The sequence below is a fragment of the Canis lupus genome, chromosome 24 (assembly GCF_048164855.1).
Source record: "Canis lupus baileyi chromosome 24, mCanLup2.hap1, whole genome shotgun sequence".
NCBI lineage: Eukaryota > Metazoa > Chordata > Mammalia > Carnivora > Canidae > Canis > Canis lupus.
Window position 1 is genome coordinate 16721073 of NC_132861.1, and position 19886 is coordinate 16740958.

Below are 19886 nucleotides of genomic sequence, written 5' to 3' on the forward strand. Positions count from 1 at the left end.
AGTCCAAGTTCAAACATTTTTCTGCATGTAAACCCAATATGGGTTTTTTAAGAACCTGGCTTTTAGGGGAAACTATCAGGGAAAAGTGTTAACTAGAGCACTAGAGCACCTGGGTTTTTAGGCCCATTTCTTAGCAATGTCACTTTGAAACTACACATTGGTAGAGATAAAAATAGAACCTGTATCACAGGCTGTTGTGAGGATTACCTGAGATAATGTATATCAAGTGCCTACCTAGCCCAGTGCCTCACATACTTAGCAGAGGACGGGGGTGGATCTGGTTCCTGGGGCAGTTGCTAGGCAATGACACCCACTAGTGTGTGACCTTGGCCAGGTTACTTAACCTAAGCCTCAGTGTCCTCATCTCTGCATTGGGCCTAGTGATAATACCTGCCTCCTGAAACTGCTGTGAGGAATAAGTGTGTTGAATAGCACTCATAAAGCACTGCCAGGACAGTGAATTGATACAAACTGTTTGTGGCACATAATAAATGCTACATAAGCATTGGCGATGGTTATTGTTGTAGTTAATGACATTCATATTGAAGACCCAATGGTCCAATGTCTGTGACTTGTTAGACCAACGGGAGACATTATTCAGATGGTCACAATCCAGTGGAAGGTGACGGTTTAGATCTCTGGACCTACAGGTGCGCAGAAAACGTTCAAAGACTAAGAATCAATTCAAAGTCTGAACTAAGCATTTATATGTTGAGTACTGTGACTATACTTTATAAAAAGTATAGTTGTTTCCATACTCCCACACTTTAAAAAGAGTAGATATTTGGAGATCCCTGGGTAGCGGAGCGGTTTGGCGCCTGCCTTTGGCCCAGGGCGTGATCCTGGAGACCCAGGATCGAGTCCCACATTGGGCTCCCTGCGTGGAGCCTGCTTCTCCCTCTGCCTGTGTCTCTGCCTCTCTCTTTCTCTCTTTCTATGTCTGTCATGAATAAATAAATAAAATCTTACAAAGAGTAGATATTTACTTTTATCCAATGTAAGAGGAAAACTGCAGGTCAAAGGACACATCATAGAAATGGTGAAAAACAAACCAAATCCATGCCTAGTAACTCCAAAATGGGGTGCTCAGCTATTCCACCAGGCTGACCTAGTGTTTTATCATCCTATACTGTAGTATCCAATGGCCCGTGGCACAGTAGGATGATGTGAACACAAATGATCAACAAAACCAAAACCACATAACAAAATAAGACATTTCATGATTTATCCATTTATTCAACACATTTTGGTTAAGTAGTTATTAGGTGCTTGAAAGAAGGCAATATCAAGTTGGGGCAGGAACTACAAAAGTACACTTCCAGGGAGCTCACAGCCTAGCAGCGGTGGTGGTATCTCCTAAACACATTTGAGTATAACCCGGCAAAGGGGTATTTAGAAGCAAACAATTTGGCTGGTGAAGTGTTGTAAGTGTGACCTTGCATTTCCTGGAGAAAAATGAAATAACCTTGTGAAATGCTTTGGCATTCATAAAAAGAAGGAAAATTTAATGAAATAACAAGCATGTAAGCAATAATATTTAAAATAAAAATAAGGCAATAAAAAGGTATTTATTGAAATTGCTTTTAACTTCTGAGCATTCAGGGCCCAAGCCAGGGAGAAAGATGCCTTTATATTAGTGTCCTGTTTATTTGGAGATGACTTATCAAGTATGAGACATATGAATTATCGGGATTACAGGTTTTCATAGTTTGCCAAAAAAAATCCAGACTAGATATCATCTATTAACAATCTAGCAACCATTTTTGCAAAATGTGTGTGGAGAAACTGCCTCTAGCTAGGCAATAAAGGAAAAGACTAAGGATGCCTGATTCACTGTTTTCTAGGAGTTTGGAACTTCTGCTTTGACAACTGCTGTTCTACAGTATCAAACAGAGTGGCAGTCTGGGGAGGCCCAGGCAAGCAAAAAAGAAGAGACAGGAGCCTGAAGCCCAGGGCTGCAAACATTCTGTTCAGCTGCACAGAAGGTGGCTGCTTCTCAAATCAAACTGCTCAGCCCGCTCATTTGAATGAATGGTAACCGGGATAAATCCAACAGGTGCTGAAACGCACGCCCCTTCTACCTCCTTGTTCATCTGGTGAAACCCTGCGCTGGTGTGTGAACAGGCGGAGAGGCAGGGTCCTGGCAGCCCTCTGCAGGAGCCCGCTAAGGAGGAGTGGCTCTGGGCTCCATCTCCTACTGGCTGGGCACACCACTAGCTCCCAAACCCACCCTGGTTGTTTTAACCTGCAGTTTGCCCAACCGCCACCTGCCTCTTTCGCCATGGGGCCTTCCTATATGTACTCTGACTATATCTACCATACCTGCACCACAATCTGTCAGAGTTCTTCTGGGATCTTCCTAAATCTCGCATGGCACTTCTCTTCTGTTTCCATTGCACCCTGGGTTCATCTCTACCTCGCGGTGTAATTACCTGGACACTTGCCTCTCTGCAGGCCATGTGTTGCATCTGGCCAGCAGCACTATTTTCTTTACTCACTGTACCCTTAATTTTTTAAAGTAAGTTTTCGATATAAAAAAAAGTTGTTTTTTTTTTTTTTCGAAAAATTAAAACACCTAGTCCCACACCAAGGCAACGTGAGGTAGAGCTGAGCATCAGTCATCCTTTACACAGAAGAACATATGGTTTCTAGTGCCCCATACTCCACCATCTCCTATTGCCACACTGAGCCCCCTCCCTTCACTCCGGCACCAACCAAACCAATTATGGTTTGAGGACTTCATGACAAGAACTGTGATTTTGCTCTAGAATTATAACTCACTCACAATATGTGCCCAATACTTGTTGAGTGAATGAAGAAACTGACTAATTACGGATGACATTTTAGTTCTTAGGATTGTTATAAGGGCTAAAGCTATATTCGGAAAATATGTGCAACTGTAACTTGAGATTGAAACATAAAATCCTTTGGTAGAACACAATTCAGTTCAGAATCCCAGTTCTTTTTTTTTTTTTTTATGATAGTCACACAGAGAGAGAGAGAGAGAGAGAGAGAGAAAGAGGCAGAGACACAGGCAGAGGGAGAAGCAGGCTCCATGCACCGGGAGCCTGACGGTGGGATTTGATCCCAGGTCTCCAGGATCGCGCCCTGGGCCAAAGGCAGGCGCTAAACCACTGCCCACCCAGGGATCCCCAGAATCCCAGTTCTTGAATATAGTGCTATAATATAACAAAGATCACTAAATAAGAATCTAGTATTTGTTTTTCAACTTTTAACAATTCAGTAACCTTTCTTTCCTTCTTCTTTTTTTTTTTTTTTTTTAAATAGGCTCCATACCCAGCATGGAGTCCAATGTGGGGCTTGAACTCACAACTCTGAGATCAAGACCTGAGCTGCAATCAAGAGTTGGATGGTTAACTAACTGAGCCACCCAGGCGCCCCTTAATTCAGTAAACTTTCTGAGAATAATTTTATTTTTTATCTTATAAATGACCAAAATACATGAATTTCAGAATAATTCAAATAATCTGGATACTTTTTCAGAATAAATTAATTTCTTCACTTTTTCAACCTTTTAAAGTTACTTGATTTATTGTCCAACATACAGTGCATGCAATAGGTAACAGTTTTCATCTCCTAAAACTGTATTACCATTATGTAATAAAGCTACAGTCAATTCATACATTTTTCCAATATGCAATAAACTGAAATATTTTTTTTAAAAAATCAACATTAAAGTAAACTGGCAGGCTTACAATTTATAAAATCAGCATTGAAATAAAGCCAGTGCTATACATATAGTCTTTTACATTTTAATGGTGGAACATAATCATAAATGGCTTAGAAATAATGTCCATTCCCTATGCTGAGAGAATAAAAAGCTAGTTAGAAATTTAGGGTACTGCCATTTCCAAACAGGACAATAACCCCTGCCCTCTAGCCTTCCTCTATCTTAGCCTTCAATTTCATTATGTTCTGAAAATCATTCTTCCTACATCATAGAGTTGGCAGCCTCTTTTGTAGCCTAGGAAGCTCACAAAGGCATGCAGTAATAAGCACATACATATTGTTGTTGGCTGCAGAATGAGAAAGATTTCCCTTTTTCAAATCATGAAATATTTTCTGCTAAAAAACCCTACAAGCTTTACAATGTTCTGTTGCCAAACACAATATCTTCAATTCCCTCAAAGTTCAAAAACATTAGGGGCCACTGTCAAGCTTCTAGAATAATTTTTTTTTTTTTTAAGAACTTAACCTAGCATAGCGTTTTTGGATACTAATTCTTTTTGTTTCTCTGGATTGTAGATTCTATCAACCTTGGGTTCTCTACCATCCTTGTGTTCCTTCAGAAAATCACTGTCAGTATTCTCAAAATATAGCATATTGAACCCAGGCACCACCCCCCACCCAATTCATAAATATTTCTCTATCTCAAAATACAAGTAGAACAACTGTAGCATCAAGGACCATGGGGACCTCCAATACCGACACAGTGTATCTTAAGAGAACTGTGCATAACCATTTCTAAAACACAGCTGTTTAAATTTTTATTTTAGAAGTCTGGATCAATTCCAAAACTTCTCTTTGAAACATCTGAAGTCCTCTTTCCCAGTCTAAGTAGTGTCCATTCTTTTAGATTTCCTCTTATTAGCCCTTTCCATGCCTACTGAAGAGTGGCTACATAATATTTAATCTTTAGATATACAAGTTCCTTTGTTTTATCTAATTGCTGATGGGTGCTTGTTCCCTTTTTAAAACCCAGGTTTTAAACTTCAGTTTAAAAGGTACATATTCTGTGATGTGTGGACTAAAAGATAGCTCAATACTGTTTAAACATCTTACTTTTAAATGTAAACATTTTAGACGGATAAAATAGGATGAATGAACTCACTGCTTAACCTGTAAATCATGAAAAGAAATTGCGTTCATACTGCTTTACTGTTCTTTTTCTTCATCTAGAAAGTTACTTTAAAGAGGCTATGAACGTTTAATAATCAGCTGCCACGAGACAAATGTACTTCACTGTTGAACTGTTCCTGGCTCTCTTATCACATAAGCAGCTGTCTATTTATTTGGAGTGTACATTATCCAAGGTGGGCCTTCTCATTCAACCTGTAGTCAACACAGATAGGGCATGTTAGCCTTTTTCCGAATTTTAAATCTTTGACTTTAAATACTGACTCATCAGATTTAAAAGGACTTGCTATTTTTCAGATGTTCAAGACGCCTGCAGTTTTTTTGTGTTGTGTTAATTTTTTGAATGATGGAAGTAGTCACAGGGGATTGGATTAAGCTTCAAAGATCTAAATAGGTGAAAAAGGAGAATCAAATTCTCATCATGAGTGTTAGCAGGCTTCCTCACTTATGTTTCAAAAGTCCCCAACATGCCCTAGAGTTATGTACTAGAGCTATAACTAGTAAATTAAACTAACATAATAAGGACAGCATGTGACAGTTACATGTCTCCATTCATTTTCCATTCGTATGTGTGGCAGGTAGGTATAAATGAAAGCTCATGATTATCTGAAATAAAAAAAAAGTCATTTTCTGTTCTTTTGAAAAGCTTCTTATGGCTACTTATATATTAGCTGTGTTCCTTTTTTCAAGTTTCTAGACAGGAAAGGTACTTTAACACTGCAATTTCAAGTGTGTAAAAAGTCTTCACATGTCCTTAACTTCAAATTCAAGATGCAGCCTGGGGCTCATTTAAAAGACAGTCTCATCAAAGGGACAGATAACTTCCATCAACATCCTAGAAAATACTAACACTTACCATGGAAAAATTCTCAAGTCAATAAGGTCGTGTGGCCTCAGTAATAAAGTAGATGGTATAAGACATTTTCATAGGTTAAAAAATAACTTACACAGCTCACAATAATGTTTTACATATTGATGTCAAGTAATATTTTCACAATGAAATTGCATTTCTATGTTTTGCATTATTTTCAGAGCAACTTGATAAATATCACTCAAAGATAAATTCTTTTGAAGTACCCATATCTCTGTGAATAATAATTAATGTCAAACACTTTCTTCTACAGTCGGACTCAATTCTCACCCCCTTTAAGTTACTGATCTTCAAATTAGAGAATAAGCAGTGCTTGAAATAAAAATATATATATATATGTATACATACGTAAACTACATGAAAGTAGCATTGGCACAAATGCCTAAGGAGAAACTGCACAACAGAAAACATACTGAGTAAATCCTGAACTAATGCAATATAATCCTCCCTTTTGAAGAGAAGTATCTGATCATGAAATAACAGCATATTAAAATTTTCTGTTTGCATAAGTCATGCTTAACAATAACTGTTTCCTGTTTATGTGAAGAAATTGTCTTCTAGTAAAGAATAACTGTCAGTGGAGTAAAAAGTAAGCCTTCATTGATATTTTGAGTTCAATTCTTTCAATTAAACAACACTGACCGAGGCTTATGGTTCTGTTTGCAGATTGAGTCCTTTAATGAAAATGCAAAAGGTGACATGGATTTCTTAAATGTACATTTGATGAATAGTTGGCTGCCATCCAAAGAGATCATCCTTGAATTTTAAGCCTTCCAAATTTCACCTTCAAGAGTGTATTAGTAAATTTCTATTCCACGAAATGGCATCAGAACCTGGACCAGTCCTGAGAACACTGACCTTTCTCCCTAACCTACCACGCTCTACCCATCATTGTACTAACAGTGCTTTTATTTGCCAAGTGTTCTTTTCCTCAGAATGCTGTGTTTCCGGACCACCTCTGAGCCCTGCCAGTGCTCTCTGCCCCACACCCCCGCACCTCCCGCACACTGGTACCTCCGCAGCCCCGCACCCCCGCAGTTCCGTGCCCCGCCCCCCGTAACCCACACTCCGGCACCCCCCGCCGCTCCACACCCCTGCAGCCCAGCAGCCCCGCAGCCCAGCACCCCTGCAGCCCCGCACCCCCACAGCCCCGCACCCCCCGCCGCCCCGCAGCCCAGCACCCCCGCAGCCCAGTACCCCTGCAGCCCCGCAGCCCCACAGCCCAGCACCCCCGCAGCCCAGCAGCCCAGCACCCCCACACCCCCTCATCCCCCGCATCCCCCCAGCCCAGCACCCCCGCAGTCCAGCACCCCCGCACCCCCCGCCGCCCCGCAGCCCAGAACCCCCGCAGCCCAGCACCCCTGCAGCCCCGCACCCCCACAGCCCCGAACCCCCACAGCCCAGCACCCCCGCACCCCCACCCCCCCGCACCCCCCGCCGCCCCGCAGCCCAGCACCCCCCCGCACCCCCACACCCCCGCATCCCCCGCAGCCCCCCAGCCCAGCACCCCCGCAGCCCAGCACCCCTGCAGCCCCAAACCCCCACAGCCCCAAACCCCCACAGCCCAGCACCCCCGCACCCCCACCCCCCCGCACCCCCCGCCGCCCCGCAGCCCAGCACCCCCCCGCACCCCCACACCCCCGCAGCCCCCGCAGCCCCCCAGCCCAGCAGCCCCGCAGCCCAGCACCCCGGCACCCCGCACCCCCGCAGCTCCCGCGGGTGGGCAGCCTGGGCCTGCGCACGCCTGCCCCGGGGAGCGGGAGTCCACAGGGGCGCCGAGGCCGCGAGGTGCCCGGACCCACCGACCTCGCAGCGCCGCCCTTCCCGGCCGGCGGCACGCCTCACACGGGTTTATTTACACACTCACAAACGTCTACTGCACACGCAGGTTTTCTATTTACAAGATCCTGGCCTGGAAGACTAAGTCCCATCACTGCCATCGCCGACTGAGGCCGGAGGCGTTCATCCTCCCGCGTCCCTCCCGCCTCGGCTCCATCTCGGGCGCCTCCTCCCTCGGCAGCCCTCCTCTCCCGCTGTCACCCCTGCCGGGGGGCGCTTGGTCCCGCACGGCCCGCTCGCCCCCACCCCGCCCCCCTGCACGGGAGCAGCCTTCTCCAAGCGACCCTCCCCGTTGGGCAGCCGCCTCCTCCGCGCTGCCCTTCCTCGGGGTCCACCCAGGGTGCGGGTGAGGCACGGCCGCGTAGCCCCGGAGGAGCGGGGCACCTACCTGCCCGGCCACCGGGAGGCTCCGCCGCCCCCGCTCCCCGTGCTCCCCGCAGGGCCAGGCCGCGTGGAACGAGCCGCGGGCGCGCACCGGGTGCGCAGCAGGGACCGGGTCCTCTCACCGCGCTGGCCGAGCGCTCCCCGCGCCGCGCGCTCAGCGCCCTCCCGTAGCCCGGCAACGGTGCCGCCTCCCGGGCCCGCCCACCCGTAGCCCCACCCAGTAGGGGAGCCGTCCACCGGAGCCCCGCCCCCCGGGGCCCGGCCCCGCCCCCCGCGCCGGGCAGCCTCGGCTGGCGGGTCGGGCTCTCCCCGCTCCGGTCCGACGCGCGGGAGGCGCGCCCCCTGCGGCTGCGGGAGCCGGTGACTGCGCAGGGCCTGGGGAGACCGGGACGCCGACACCAGAAGAGCTCGTCTGTTAGGGGAACTCCTTCGGCGACGGGAGACAGCCTTCGTTGCTACCCTGGACGTACTTTCCCCGAGATCTTTGCGCCTTTCTTTGCCGGCTCACCCTCTCCCCAGCACCTGCTTTTGCCTGTTCCCTGTGTACCCAGAAAACGATGCGGCACGTTTGCCCAGGTGGATCCAAACCGTGATGACCTCGCTCATCAGTAACCGTCTCATTCATTCATTGACGCGTTTTTCCAGCAGATACTCACTCAAGGCGCGCTCCCCCCACCCGCGGACAGAAACCTCTAGTGGTCAGTTTTACCCCGTGAATCCTGGTATCCGCCTGTGTCCACCTCCTGCACGCCAGCGCTAACCCAATCCAACCCATAGGGTCGCTGGATAAACTCAAAGCCGCTGGCCTGTGGGGGAGCACAGTGCCCAGGCTCCATACCTTTACTATTGCTTTGTGTAAGGTGCTGAAACTCAGGAACTTTAGTTGGTGCATCTATGAAACGGAGCTAGCGGTACCCAGTTTGCAAATTTGCTGGAAGGAGTAAAAGAATCATATATATATATATATATATATATATATATATATATATATATATATATGACCTTTGCAGCAGTAGAATGCTATAGAAATGTAAGCAATTATTATTTCATCTGTCCAATAAGTAAATAAAAGGCAAAAGTTCCTTCAAACTCAAGATGCTGTGCATGACTCCAGTACAAAGAGGCATCCATTTCTCGTGTGTTGGTTTTGTTTTCCTGACACAACTGCACGACTCTTTGGGTGGAACCACAGCCTATGTTTCCTTACTACACCCCAAACCCCATTGTAGTCCCTCAATAAATATTTGTTGAATAAATAAATGAATGAGTTGCTCTAGTTAATTTCCGATAGCGCATCTTTGGTCTTGAGAAGCCATAGTTCTAGACCAGGTTCTTGTGAACATACATTAAAAAATATGATTCCCAAGCGTCATATCCCAAGGATATCTACTTCAAATCTAACACAGCCAGAACATAAACCCCAGTAACAACTTCTCTGTAAAGAATTTACAAATAATACGCACTATCTTATTTAAACCTCAAGGCAAGTCTCTCAACCTTAGATTGAAAGCAAGTTCACCACCATCTGTGGTGAGTACAATTTGCTCTTTAATGAAAAGGGAGAAGGAGGGAGAGGTGAGGTCGGTAGGTGGGGCTTTCCAATGACTTTATCAAACCATTCCCTCCAGCAGCAACCACTCTCTGCAAGGGGAGTTCTGACAAGAACAGCTTTCTCCATCCTGCTAACTGTCCCTAGTACTTGGACAGCCTTGCCTGGCATCATGGGTGGCTGCCCAGCCTGCCTGTTCCTTTGTTAAGCCACATGCAGAGCAGTCTGCCATATTTATAGGGAAAGAAGAAAAGAGTTTCCCTAGCCTATCCGTGCTGTTACTAGTACTGCTGCATGTACTGCAGTTAACATGCTTGTCATTATATTGAGGTTATCTGTTCGTCTGAGCTCCCTTCCTACCTTAGACTTCAATCATCTGAAGACACATCTTATTTTCTTACTATCTCAGAGTCTAGAGCACGGAGCACTCAGTGTCTTTGTTCACCTGAATTATTGCTTCTTCCTTTGTGAGATTTAACTACACTCACCCTTTCTTCATCTTTTTCTCTTGGTCTCACTCCCTCCACCATGGTACAGGCCCTCCCTACCTGTCATCTGAATATTGCCACAGCTGGTCAATCTTTGTCCTTGCTGGTCTGTCCAGCAGACCTGCTTTCTCTGGGCTTCCATCACCGGCACTGTCCAATTAAAAGATTTACAAGAGGTTCCTCATTGTAAAAAATGGCTTTCATACTCCTTAAATTAACATTCAAAGATGCCATACACTTTATATTCTGGCCAAACTGGTCTGCATGCCTTGCCTCAAATGTGCCCTGAATTTCCCCTTCCCTTTGCTGAGCTTCTTCTTTATACTCACCTACTTCCCTTACTGCTCTGGCTCCTTACCTACTTACCTTACTCCTATTTAAGAACCAGCCTAAAAGCCACAACTCTTATGAGTCTATCCAAGATTTGTGAACTTCTTACTACCATAATAGTACTTGCCACATCTCCCTCGAGTCCTAAGTGTCTATGACTTAGCTTTCTTCCCTAAGGAGTTAAAAATGCTTTCAGAGAAGGGATATATTTTGTTCAAACTTGTATCTCTGATAATATCAAACACCCAAGCAAATGTTCAATAAATGTTTTCTCAGTGGAATTTAATATGCCAGCTCAGGAACTACCTCTTTGACTTCAGCCAAGTGCTCTTTTATTTCCTGGCCTCCTTTTGTACTTAGAGGCAGTAAGACATTATTTAGTCCATTAGTTCTTGCATCATTTCATGTGTATTTGATTGATCTGCCCAGTTAACCTATTAGTTGACTACGGAGAGAGACATTATTTTTAACACTCATGGGCCTTGGCACTGGATTATCTGGTCTTGGATGACAATTTGCCATTCACTAGTTGGATACCCTTGGAAAAGGAACTTCACCTCCTTCAATTTCCATTTTTGTCATCCATAAAATGTGTTGATTCATTTGTGGTTATTATAAAATAAGGTATTTAAAGCACTTAGCACCATGTCTGACTCATAGTAAATGCTCACTAAATGGCAGCCATTATTAGTAGCAGGACATCTTCTGTAGGGCATCAAATGCCCAGTGTCAGTAGATAAATGATCATTGAAATGATACTTGACAGTGGGGACAAATAGCATTGAACCTCAGCACTCTGGCTAGTATATGCATCTTATTCTCTAAAGAACAGGCCAGTTAAGTTAAATAAATACTCCCCACTTTACCACACTCATTCAGATACTCTCTTCCAGTATCTGAATGAGAACCCAGACACACAACTGAGTGTCAGTGGAAGTACAAAAAGAATTATGTGATTCCTAGGCTCACTGAGAATGAGGCTGATGCTTAGAGCTGCAAGCATTTTTTTTCTCCCTTCCAAACACTGAATATCATTAATATATTGAAGTTTTTACAGGAAAGGCCAAATTGCCATGAGGATCTTCATAGAGTTGCTGTTTTTAAGATTATATTAAGGGTTGGTTTCCTTGAAGCTAGTTTTAGCAATATCTAGGCTGATACAAAGTGCATTTGTTTAGGATGTTTCCCCCTGCAAATTGAACTAATGAAGTAATAGGACTTCTTTTTAAAATAGTTTCATGTATTAAACACTTCATATGTGGCGATCCCTGGGTGGCGCAGCGGTTTGGCGCCTGCCTTTGGCCCAGGGCGCGATCCTGGAGACCCGGGATCGAATCCCACGTCGGGCTCCCGGTGCATGGAGCCTGCTTCTCCCTCTGCCTGTGTCTCCGCCTCTCTCTCTCTCTCTCTCTGTGTGTGTGTGTGTGTGTGTGTGACTATCATAAATAAATAAAAATTAAAAAAAATAAAAAATAAAAAACAAATAAACACTTCATATGTAAATAAACGTGGGACATTGGCCCTTGTGAAAAAAAAATAGTTTCAGTGATAAGTCAGCTCACTAGAAGCAAAATTTAAGAAAAATTGGTTGGCTTTCTAATAATTTCTAGTGTAAATCTCTATTCTCTGGGAAAATATAACAGAATGCATGCTATATGAGAGTATTGAATTTTGTCTGTCAATCCACAATGCCTGGTGCATAGCAGGTATTCATTAAAATTTGTTGAGTGAATTAATAAATGGGAATGAGGATCTCAAATATTAATCAAGTTTGTCAAATACATTTAAGAAAATAAGGGAGAAAATAACCAAGATACAGCTATTTAAGTAAACCCCAACACCCATTGCAGCCAATTCTAGACTATCAGTGTATGATTGGGGCCAGACATTGAGTGACTTGCTCAAGGTCACACACCAAGTTAATAATAAAGCTGGAATCAAAATCTAGTCTCCCTGAATCTTAATATAATCTTCACCATACCATTAGTGCATAGACCAATATACATGAAAAGGCCAAGGAAGTTATTTAGTTTATGTAATGTCAAACTCATGACATTTATAGAGCAAAGTTGTTATAAGTTGTAGCACCTGCACTGATCTTTGTGAATTCATGACACCCCCATTAGCTAGACTTCACATGTCTAATGAGAGAAGAAATGAGCCCTTGACTCCTCTAAATCTAAAGGCAGACTCCTCTGCATGTGGCTTAACATGGAGAAAGCTGTTCTTGTCAGAACTCCTCTTGCAGAGAGTTCTTGATGCTGGAGGGAATGGCTTGATAAGGTCAGTGGAAAGCCTTATCTCTCCCTCCTCCTCCCCCTTTTCAGCAAAGAGTAAATTGAACTCACCCTGGATAGTGGTTTAACACCTCTCCATCTAAGGATGGGAGACTTGGTACCTTCTGAGTTGTCATTCCAGCAAGAGGAGGGGTTTGAGAAACAACTCCACAGGCCAAAGCTTGTGACATAGAGGGGAAATTAAGCACAGCCATCAGGTAGCTTCCTTCTGCCCCCTTTTTCATTGCCCGTTTTTGTAAATTGGGCTGACAAAATTATAAAAAATCATTCTTTCAAAGGGCACCAAATTATTAATTTTTCCAGGGTTCCTTGGACTGGCTCTGCCATCATAGAGAAGAAAATCTGACCAAGCCAATGGCCAATTATTGATCTCTGTCTAGTTGCAAAGCAGAAGAAGAATGCTTTATGTCTTAAACTCCTTTATAGCTAACTGATGGAAAACTCTATCAAAAATTTCTAATAGTTCTCATAAAATATATCAAAAGAAAGAAAAAGTACAGAACGCTTTTTTTGGCCAAGATTTTGTTTGTAATGTTTGCTAACAGTTAAGTTGGGCTCTATGTAATTCTTGTAATGGAAAGAATTGACTACCTAGCCCTAGAACAAAAGAACCCAAGATTTGAAATCAGATACATTCTAGAGCTGCCACTTAATTAGCCTTGTGATCTTACGTATGTTTTTTAACCTCTCTGAGAATCACTTTCCTCATCTGTATGATGCAGATGACAGTGATTGTAAATTTAAATTAGATAGTCTTTTAAAAACCATTGTGAGAGTGCCTGACATACAAGTATTCAATAAGTATAAGTGAATTAATAATTAGTGAATTAATAAATATTAGTGATTGTTACTGAATAATAATCTGTAAAGCCTCAAATGAAACCTTTATGAGGATGATAAGACATGAGGGATAGCGATTTAGCTTTAAGAGTACTGTCTGTTCAAAATTTATAGTCCACAAATTAAATTTATTCACAAGAAACATTTTTCCCCCCTCAGGGAAAAAAGAAACATAAAGAGTTAATGGAAATACATTCAAGGATTCTTAACATAATCAAATGTAGTATGAAACACATCTCAAGAGAGAATCATATGAAATTTATAAAGTGAAATCTCATAAAAATCCCACTGGGAATCTCCCTCGATGAATAACAACCTTTCATTAACTATTAAACTTATCAGGGACCCACTGACATCTTCTAAGATAACATGAATTCCTTGAAAACACAAAAAATGTGCCTATATAATGCCACACTTGTATAGATACAAATACACAGGCAGACACACACAAACGTGTATAACTCCACATTGCGCTGATACATTAATATTTGGTATAAACCATTTTAGTCCTTCTGATACATTATGTGCAGCAATAATTGAGTTTAGACTGCTTAGAAATATAGAAGTGAAGAGAACAGCTGGAAGACAACCAGACTAATCCAGTTGATTGACATATCTATCATGGAAACAAACAAAATGTGTGTGTGTGTGTGTGTGTGTGTGTGTGTGTGTGTGTTCCAATAGGAAGCAGCCATCTTTATCTTTTGAACTAACATTGTTCTCTGTTCAGCTACATGGTACATTTGTTCTGTTGTGCAGTTGTTAGAAAACAGACTATGCAAGACTATGCATGGTGAACTAGAAAGAACATTGGATTAGGACTTGAAAAACCAGCCAAGCGACCTTGGTTAGGGTAGTCAAGGCAACCTTTCCCTAATCTCAGTTTTCTCATCTGTAAAATGGCTCTAAAAATTCCACCCTGCTTCTTTCACAATGATAGAGTCGACTCCCTCATTTCACACATGAGAAAACTGAGTAGTGAAGTGACTCTCTTAAGGTCGCATAGCGACTCGGTGACAGAATCAGGACCAGAAATAAAAGTCTTTTGAAGACTTGGAACTTCTACAGTAACAAAGCTGCCATTGAAGCAATAGATAGGAGAGTGCTTTGAAAAATATGACATAAGGGTTTCCTTCATAGAAGTATTATGGAGTATAGCTTCTTAAGTCACCATCCAGATCACTGTGTGGCAATTAATTAAGAAATGCCTTTTTGAGACTCTACCTGTACATTCGGTAAGGGCCACCTTTCTTTGAAAATCAAACACAATCTGCTTCATTTCTCAACCAAGACACAAGAAGTAAACAATTAATTGAATTAATTCAGACACTGAAGTGGATTTTCAAGGACTTGACTTGCCCAAGCTAGTTTTCTACAAAGCCTAAATTAATCAGATAATTGCTAATTCTCCCTTTTGTTTTGTGCCGAGGAGAACTTGTAGCTGTTAAAATGAGCCTAGTAGCAGAATAAACAATGGTTTAACATTTTTATAAATCTCAAAGCTAAACTAAATTATCAAGTTCCTAAGCATGTTATTTCTTCAGGCATCTTCTCCACTCATTACTTTAAAAGCTTAGTTTTCTTTATTGGAATGTGAACATTAATACTGCTTTTGTGATTTAAAGAGGATTTTTTAAGCAAACAAATATAAGAATCAACCTAAACAGATACCCCAGGATATTTTGGACATGCTTTGCTACACATTGTCAGTAGAACAAAAAATTAAATGCCTCTCCTGGCATGACTAAAAACAAGTTACATCTTTCAGATTAAATTCTTACTGACACATTTCTAAAATATAGTCATCTTGTACGATTTTAAATAATCTCCACTTAACAGCTACCAAAGTTTTAAAATTAAGCAAACAGTGCTAATTACCATCCTTCTAATATCTGGAGGAAAGTTTAGAAAGTGATTAAATTAATTGGCTCTGAAAAATTAATTACATTCGAAATGAGGCTCATTAGACCTTTCCTGTTTCATCAGAATTTCAGACTAAAGGATAACTAGTCTTATCACTTATAATTTCTTTGTGGTTCAGCTAGCATAAAACAGACCATTGTGATGATAATTATTCTACCCAAATAAACTTAGGACTAGAAACTAAAGTGAACTAATGTGAATGTGGAGCTCTTACTTTTGCACTGTATTTAAATTCTTGCATTTCAGTGTAAAAATTTCTGTGTGTGTGTGTGTGTGTGCGCGTGCGCGTGTGCGTGAGATTATTGAACTGACAAAAAAAAAAAAAAAAAACCCAAACCACTGAACTTTCAAATTAGACACCACGATATATATTTTGGCTTTGCCAAGTTGAGTGTAAACTAAAGTGAAAATGTGACTAAAAACTATATACAGCCTAGTAACTATTGATTACTCAGTTTTCATAAACAGCTGGCAAATTTTAACTTACAACAGCTGTCACTATAAATTTAAAGTAAATGTTAATTTAGGAATACTAATGTCGTGAATGTTTCTGTAAATAAGGCTTGTGCTATTTCCAAAGGTTACTGAAAATCACTAGAGAATTTTTTAACCAAACTTGGCACAACTTTACCCTCCCTGTTTTAAAATTCTTCAGTTTTACACATAAAAGGCTTTAATCATACTTGAATGCCTTTTCAGTGATTCCCTTGAGGATGCAAACTGCACAAGGAAATGTATTTGATAGGTTTACATCTTGGGGGTGAGAGAATAAATAAATGAAAGGCACAGTATTGCCAGAGATGCACTATACTCTTTTATATAAGAAAACAAGGAAAGCATTGGCAGCCAGTAAAGTTCCACTGGCTGTTTACTAAATAAAGCAACCTGTAAATACTTAGAGCAATTACAGCTTACAGATCTCAGGCTCTGAAGGCGGGTTGTATGCTAAAGTTAGCGTTCTGTTTTTTCCTGTTTGAACAACTCACTTCCAAGTAAAATTTGCATGACAGATTGCAAACCCTTTTGCAATGAGAATCCTCCTTGCTCGGACACATTCATATAACATAATGTAGTATTCAAGTAGAGAAATGCCTGCTTTTAATTGATTAAAGCCATCTTTTTCTTAGAACACACAGGAAAAGTCAAGTGAAAGCTACACAAAACAGAAAGTGCTGTACCTGCAACGTGCTGAACTCTTTCCAGTACTCACCCTTTCGGCAACTTAGTTTCTCCTTGGCAGCACTTCTATGCCAAATGCTTCTACCTTCCCAAAAATGTATGTCAGCACAAGCCCAGACGAAACTTCAAATCCAGGAAAATAAAATTAACCATGCAGATCAAAGGCAGACGAGCAGGGAGATGAAATGCCCGTAATCTGATCGGTGATCAGTTGCAGAACATGAAAGGCACGACTAAGTTTATATATATGCACGGATATCAGAAAGTTCCCTTTCGGCAGGTAGTCACCCTCCCGCCTCCTAGTCCACAAATTCTTTTGTTTAACATGGATCACGTTGTTTTCCTTTTTTTTTTTTTTTCCCCCTTCCCCTCTGCAACCAGGCAATACCGGTGGCTCCCCCAAGCTTGGGCTGAGTGGCTGGATCTGTAGCTTTTTTCGGTTCCCAAGCTGTGTTGGGGATTGTGTGTTGGAAGCTTTGCCTAGTGCCAGCGGGTTCTGCTTTATCCCTTTCATCTCGCTGAACTGCAGATCCCATGACATCATTCAGCGCCGTGGGACTGGTAGGAGAGCTATAATTCAGCCTGTGGGGGAGTACAGCTCCAGAGAAGCCAGAGTCGGCCTGATTTCTAATCACGTTAGGCTATTGTGCCTCACGCAGTGCAGTTTCTGTTATCTGTTTCCCAGTTGGAAAGGACAGTGATTGCTGGAGAGTGATAAGATCCCTGATCCATCTGGGTTCCAAATGACAGCATTTAATTGCCTTTTCGTTGATAAGAATCACACTTTTTCACAAAGACTGGGTGTCAAATATTCAGAGTAGTTAAATAGCAATATAAGACCATTCTGGAAAACACCCAGGGGCTCTGACACATGGAGGGGGTAATGTTTTGAAAATGTGTCTTTGTTTTAAATGTGACATCTCTTTAAGGATCTTAAAGTAAGCTGTCTTTTCCTTGCAACTTAAATTATTAGAAGTTGACTGTCAACTAAACAGTGGTGTTTCAATGAAGGTAATTATTCAGCAGATAACCAACAATTCATCAGTGGCTGATATCTGCCACCCTTTCACTTAAGTCTCTGTCCTAGAGACTTAAGTGGAGCAGTCTTTGGACAGAGACTTAACTCTTTTTTTTTTAAACTTTTATTTATTTATGATAGGCACACAGTGAGAGAGAGAGGCAGAGACACAGGCAGAGGGAGAAGCAGGCTCCATGCACCGGGAGCCTGACGTGGGATTCGATCCCGGATATCCAGGACCGCGCCCCGGGCCAAAGGCAGGCGCCAAACCGCTGCGCCACCCAGGGATCCCCCAGAGACTTAACTCTTACTCTTGGTCTTCGTCAGGGATTCTGAAAACTAGGTTTTAAAACAATATGCAGTCCTTTGATAGGTATAACTCAGTAACACCTGTTAAGCATTTTTAAATTCACAAAAGAAAAGTGTTAGGTAGAGAAAGCACTTGCCCTGTGCTGACCCCAAAGCCATATGTACCTTTAGGACTGTTTTTCCTAAATCCATAGTTTGCACTCGTAACTCATAAAGCATCACTACATTAGTCTAATTCTCCATAATTTAAAATCAAACCTGTTGCACATTATTTAGATTTTTTTTTTTACCTGGTCCTTAACATTGGCAGATTAGATACGATAAGATTATTTTATTTTTAGCACTCATTGGAATAGCAGATAACCAGAAATTTCACTTTCATTACAATCTAGGATAGGGTGCATTTCTCAATTAGAGACCACTCTTTCACAGAGTGAAGGAAAATTTTCCATTTTATAATGGAGATTTGCCAACTTCTGGAAGGAGAGTTAAAATTATGTTTGCAAAACTGAGAAGACAGTAGAATTTCATCTTTATGTAACTTCCCTCCCTAATTTGTTTTGTCTAATATTATTTTCCTGAAAGTGTAGTTTATAACGTGCTCTATGAATCCCAAACAAATTTTAATAGCAAAATACTGGTTTGAACAGTTAATGAGCTCAGCATATGCAATGTGTAAATAGTCACATTTACTTTTCAACATTTCTTTTATAATTTTCGATCTCATGCATCATTTCTCAAAGAGGCACAGAGCTCAGATAGTATTTGAAGTGCAGATGTGATTCTTTATGACTTCTTGAAAGTGGAGCAGGAAAAATCCTGTGATGCCTGGACTCTGTATGACGTTTCCAGGGCTTCTTGGAATACAATGAGAATATTTAACAGTACAAAATATTACCAAGTAGGCATATGCCCATTTCTTCCTGGAGGTCATCCGGCCCTGCAACTAGCATGAAATCCATATTCTATCACCCTGCTCTCATGAGTAAGGTCTCCCCATGTGCCGACATATGAAGTCATAACAATTCAGTGCTATGTAAGTGTCTTTGCATCAGCAAGTAATCCTAGTGTCTTGATAGAGTTTGACATCAACAGTCCCTCACCAAAATAGGTGAGGGATTCTTACAGTTTCCCTGGAAGCTTACAGCAGGGACTCCCATGAAAACCAGTCAAATGATCCTTGATTTACACGAATCTCACCAAGATTTGTTGTTCAAAATACGTCTCTCAATGCAGCATCATCTCCAATGGAAGAGTTTATTCACTAACTCACTGAGAATGACTATGAATTGGTCCTCTTGTGACCAAAACCCTCCCCCGCCCCCACCACGTGTGAGATGAAAGGGGAATGAGGTTAGGGCCCCATCTGTCGCCAGGAGCAGAGTGTGGCTAAAGGCCCTTCTCGAATGAGGAGTGACCTCTTGACCCGGGGCTCATTAGTGCTGTGCTTCAGCCCACGGAGCTCCCTTCATTGTGGAGATGTGGCCTGGACCATTGTTATTTCTGAACGGCACCATGAAGGGGAGCTACTGCAAAGCTTTTCTCTCTCCCTCCAAGAAACTTAGATTAGTGAAATTAAGTCTGATGCCATGGTGATAGGAAGTATGTCACTACACTCTGCTCAGTGATCTGTTTCAATAACACTGGCTTACAACATCTTATCGATGACTCCTGGTGCCACATCACCTATAAATGGCTTATTTTACTCTCTTGGCCAAATTGCATTTCGCCACCTGGCTGTGTAATGGTGCTGGGACAGCAATTTGATCCCTAGTGAGGAGCCTGATGCTGCATTTCATTGCACTTAAAACTGAGGAAGCTTCCATTTGTCAAATCAAAGAATGACGGGGCTTCCTGAGATTCTTGAGAGGGCGCCTCCCGTGTCCCTCTGTTGCCACTGCCTGCTGTCTTCTTTCCAACAGCTGAAACGTGCCTCCTTTGGTTCTCTACCTCGCAGGGGGAATGGCATGCATTCCTACAA

General features: G+C 42.4%; 1 protein-coding gene across 4 annotated transcripts in view; it reads right to left on the bottom strand.

Annotated features, from left to right (window-relative positions):
• The window catches only part of TNFRSF19 (TNF receptor superfamily member 19), an 89685-nt gene extending 72606 nt beyond the window's left edge, over nt 1–17079 (bottom strand). For 2 of the 4 annotated variants that reach the window (XM_072795771.1, XM_072795773.1), the window contains exon 1: nt 16610–17079. The gene's annotated coding sequence lies outside the window, so the exon portion shown is untranslated. Of the gene's footprint in view, nt 1–7976; nt 8117–16609 lie in introns of those variants that run through there. The other 2 variants (XM_072795770.1, XM_072795772.1) reach the window with 1 other exon arrangement.
• Between the last annotated feature and the right edge of the window lie 2807 nt (nt 17080–19886).